A 5,707-nucleotide genomic window follows, 5' to 3' on the forward strand; every position below is an offset into this window, starting at 1 on the left:
CTCATCCATAGCATGTTGCCATTTTGAATCTTTAATAGCATCATGAAATGTGAGGGGATCACAATCTGCAAAAAAAAACAAAATGAGCAAGTGAATCGTCATCCGATAGTTCACCTCCACTTACATAATCTTCCATCCAGGTTGGTCTCCTTCTAGTACGGGGCTGGTCAACAATTACAGCAGTAGAAGTGTCAACGGAATGCTGTAATTGTTGCTCCATTGAAGAAATTTCTTGTTGCACCGAATTTTCTTCAATTTCATCAAAGCTTATAGGTGTAGGTGTGAGTTGCTGCTTTTTATCACTCCAATTCCAAGCATTCTCCTCATCAAATACTACATCTCTGCTAATCACAATTTTATTAGTAAGAGGATTAAACAATTTATATGCTTTGGAATTTTCACTTACACCCATAAAAATACATTTTTCACTTTTATCATCCAGCTTCTTCCTTTTCTCATCTGGAACATGTGCATATGCAATGCATCCGAAAACTCTAAAGTGATCAACAGATGGTTTTCGCCCATTGAAAGCTTCCTCCGGTGTCATGTTCTGAACAGCAAAAGTTGGACTTCTATTCAACATATGAACAGCCCAATTTACAGCTTCTGGCCAAAAAGTTTTTGGAACATTCCCCTTTGTTAGTAAGCTTCTCACCACATTAAGAACTGTTCTGTTCTTGCGTTCGGATACACCATTCTGCTGAGGTGTAAATGCTGCTGTGAGTTCCCTTCGAATGCCATTTTCAACACAAAAACTTTCAAATTCTTTAGAGCAATACTCTCCATCACGGTCCGTTCGAAGCGTTTTGATTGACTTCTCTGTTTCATTTTCAACTCGTGCTTTGAAATTTTTGAACACATCAAGAGCTTCGGATTTTTTCTGCAAAAAATAAACCCAGATTTTCCGGGTGAAATCATCAATAAAGGTTATCAAGTACCTTTTACCTCCATTTGAAGTGGGTTTAATTAGACCGCAAATGTCTGAATGCAGCAGCTCTAGCACTTTCTTTGCTCTCTATGACTGGCCTTTTGGAAATTGTGAGCGAGGTTGTTTGCTAACAATACACTCTTCACAAACTTCAGCAGGAATATTAATTTGAGGAAGGCCTGTCACCATATTTCTGTTTTGCAGAGTTTTTAAGCCACCAAAATTCAAATGACCATAACGAAAATGCCATAGCCATGAAGGATCTTTTATTCTAGCAATTAAACATGTTTCAACATCTTGAATCTTTAATGGAAATAGTCTATTTGAACTCATCTTAATGCTAGCAATTGCTCCCCTTTTTGGGTCATATATCTCACAAATTTTATTACGAAAGGTTAATTCATAACCCGTTTCCTGTAACTGTCCAACACTCAACAAGTTACACTTCAAGTTAGGAGCATAATAAACATCTGAAATTATCTCAGTAAAGCCATTCAACATTTTGATAGAGATATCACCTTTACCCATCACATTTACAATGGACTTATCACCAAAACTCACAGTAGTAAAAAAATCTTCATTTAAATTTAAAAAGGAAGACTTACTACCGCTCATGTGATTACTGCAAGCTGAATCCACATACCAAACATCAGATGGTGTTCCTTGGTCCGCTTGATAAGCCATCAACAACATTTCAGTTTCAGTTTCAGCAACAAAATTTGACTTGTCTTCTGTTCTTTTGTCTTCTGGCAATTTTGTGCGACACTCGGAACGATAATGCCCATATTTATGACACTTGAAGCATTCAATATTAGACTTATCACGGGGCTCACCTTTGCTTTGCGCTTGATCGGATTGGAAATTCTGCCGATTTCCTCTCCCTCTGCCTCTCCCTCTTCCTCTCCCTCTGCCTCTCCCCCTTGAATTCGAGAAAGAAGAGGGAAGAGTTGAGGCCTTCAAAGCTAACTCTTCAATATTTGAACTTCTGTTCATCTTTTGCTCATGCACCAATAACGAGCTCTGCAATTCATCAATAGATAAAGAATCTATGTCCTTTGATTCTTCAATTGAGCAAACAACATAGTCGAATTTGGGCGTCAGAGAACGTAATATCTTCTCCACAATAGTTACATCTTTTATTTTCTCACCAATAAATCGCATCTTGTTGCATATTTCCATGGTTCTAGCAAAATAGCTGGTAACGGATTCACCGTCTCTCATCTGCAGAGTTTCAAAATCTCTCCTCAAAGTTTGAAGCTGTGCTCACTTAACTCTGGCTGAGCCTGCATATTTTTTCTTCATAAAATTCCATATATCCTTGGAAGTATCTTTGCAAAGAATTGTTTCCAAGATAGAACGCTCAATAGATTGAAAAAGGTAATTTTTTGCCTTCAAATCTTTGAGCATTGTAGCTTCAAAATCTGTCTTTTGAGCATCTGTTAATGTTTCTCCTGCTGCTGGAGCGCCGACTCCATTTTCGACTATCGCCCGCCCAGTAATCTTTGGAACGCAAGAAGTTCTCCATTAACATGCTCCAATGGTCATAGTGATCAACAAAACGTGGGATTGCTGCCTGCACAAAATTTGACTCTGCAGCCATGGAAATAATAGCTGCTGCTCTCTCTCTTTTTTTTTTCACGTGTTTAACTCTCTACAACTATTTTAGCTCTGATACCACTGTTAAGAACTTAGCATAGAGTGAAAAACTAAGAGAATTGATGTAGAAAACTGATTGTATTATTGAATGAGAAATAGCCTTTAAATAGGCAAACAAAACAACTAAATCAGAGAAATAAAAAGAGCACTACTAAGCACTACTGCATAATCAGATGTGCAGAAAATAAATGAATAAATCCCTACAAACTAGGACATATTCTAACTGAATTTTGACTCATTATTCAACAATAAATCTATTTGTGACGATAACAATTTTATAAATAAAGGTTGAAAAAAATATTTTTATATATTTATAAATTCATTTAAATTAATTTAATTTTACAAAATAATTACACCTCTATTTCTAAATTCATTTATATTCATTTAGTTTTATATATGAATTATATGTTTGTTTACAAATATATTTATATTTATTTAATTTTATAAATAATTATACGTTCAATTAAATATCTGTGTGAGAAGTCATTTAATTTTATAAATAGATTAAACATCCATTTTATAAATATCTGTTTGTAAAATTATTTAATTAAATAAAAAAAATTAATTTTTTGTCCAATTAAATATCCATTTTATAAGTCAATTAAATATCCGTTTGTGAATAGTTTTATGTCCATTTAAGTTTACAAATGGATTATATGTTCGTTCACAAATCTTTTTGAATCTATTTAATTTTATAAACGGATTAAACATCCATTTGAAAAGTTATTTATATTCATATAATTTTACAAACAAATTATACATTTGCTAGTATGTTTATGTCCATTTAATTTAATAAACGGATTACACATCCGTTTAAAAAGTTGTGTCCATTTAATTTCTAAATAGATTATATACTCATTTCGTCCCATAATTTTTCGTTCACCTTTTCTTTTTTAGTTGTTATAAAATTATTGTCCACCTTTTTTTTTATACTATAATAACATATAAATTTGACTATTATAACCCTATTTAATTTTATCTTATTTTTAAAAAATATCTCAAAATATCTCTTAATATTTAATAAAATTTAATATTTTTAAGATGGGTTTAATTGAAAAGATAATAAAAAAAAATTATAATTCTTAATATGTGTATCTTAATATGTGTAAAAATCAAAGTGGATAAAAATTATATGATATATTTAACATATATTTTAATTAAATATTTAGTCAAGTGAGATTTTAATGTTATTTATTTTGGTAATTTTTGTGGATTTTGTACAGTGATAAAGGATAATAAAAATAGTCAAATTTAAAATAATAAAATAGATTATATATCGTGGCCAAAGCCTTGCCTAAGGTTATGGGCAAGACTCTGAATAGCAGTAGAGAGGCAACTGACGTGCTAGATTCAAAATTTCTCACTAAAAACCTTTATTTAAGTCCCAGATTCTCGATCAACAAGTTTAAACCTCCTCTCTCATTAAAAACCGAAACAACATTCTATTTTATTCAGGAAACGTAGATTTTATTTTTTTAGAAAGAGAATTCTGGATAGGGTTTCTCGATGGTTTTATTATTTAAGTACACTTTTATTGACAACAGCCATTATCCTCTCTTTTTGTCCCAATTTTCTCCAAATTTTGTACCTTTCAGTATTTATAAGTGGCCGAGTTCTTTTATACTAATTGAAGATAGGTTAAAATTTAAATTTCTTCAAAGATTGTGAGATATAAATGTCATTGTTAATCTTTATTTCTTTCGATTTTTATGCAATTTCAGTTAATAATAATAATAATAATAATAATAATAATAATAATAATAATAATATTATTATTATTATTATTATTATTATTATTATAATAGTGATTGATCAATAGGATCTATTGTTCATATTAGCAAGATAATAAATTGTTAGTTTGAATACTTAATTTTATAATTGTTTGAATTGTTCAAACAATATGTAACCATTAGCTTAACCCGCTAAGGAGTTTCATGATCTACTTTTAAACTTAACTTATCATGTGGTTTTATTTGTTGGTTAGAATCAGGTCTTTCTAATTCTTAAACAGTTAATAAATTAAATTCAATAAATATTTTTTGAATTATTTATTAATTAAGGTTAATTAGTAAATATTTTCTAATTAATTTACATCTATAGAAAGATTGGTTGTGAGGAGCGTCTCACATAATTAGAATCAATTTATTGGAATGAATAAAAATATTTTATTTTAATGATCAATTCTCACAATTAAAATAGATCCTATTCTTCGACTGAAATTTATTTAAATTAATTTTCTCTCAAGTTATTTGATTTTCACTTATTATTATTTTCTCTAATTATTTTGATTTTTACTTTAATTTTACTCTTGATCAAACTCCTCTTTATTTTTATTGTTTGTTTTCCTGGTTATTGATTAGAGATTTTTAATCTCAATTCCCTAAATAAAATCTTATTTACCTTATATACAATTATTTTTTGTTGAATTTGAATAGATTATTTTTTATGATTTCAACACCCACATAACTATTACAATTTTACAAACAGAAATAACAAATACCTTTCCTTTACAAATAGATTTTTCGTTCACTTACAAATCTTCTTGTAGCCATTTAATTTTATAAATAAATTATACCTTTATTTGTAAGTTATTTTATATCTATTTAATTTTATAAACGGATTATAGATTCATTTGTGAATTTGTTTATATCTATTTAATTTTAAAAATGGATTATTCGTCCATTGCGAATCCATTTTTGTCCGTTTAATTTTACAAATAAATTATATATCCGTTTGAATTATTTATATCCATTTAATTTTATAAAAATATTACATGTTTACTTGTAGATTCATTTATATCTATTTAATATTTTATTTTATTTAATATTATTGATATGAAGTACAATTTTTTATATATTTAAAATATACACATAATTTATAATAATGAGCATAAATATTCAATGAAGTACTTTAATATATAATATTTATATATGATATTATGTAATGGAAATTTATAAAAATATTTATTCAATATAATATATTTAATATTGTATATGATAAATATAAAATAAATTTATTTTTAATATAAAATTTAAATTAAAAGACTATATATGTTTTATTATAAAGATTATATTATAATTTACCGTTAATTTTTTTAAATTTAATTTAGTTATCATATTATAA

The sequence above is a fragment of the Manihot esculenta genome, chromosome 15 (genome assembly GCF_001659605.2).
Source record: "Manihot esculenta cultivar AM560-2 chromosome 15, M.esculenta_v8, whole genome shotgun sequence".
NCBI lineage: Eukaryota > Viridiplantae > Streptophyta > Magnoliopsida > Malpighiales > Euphorbiaceae > Manihot > Manihot esculenta.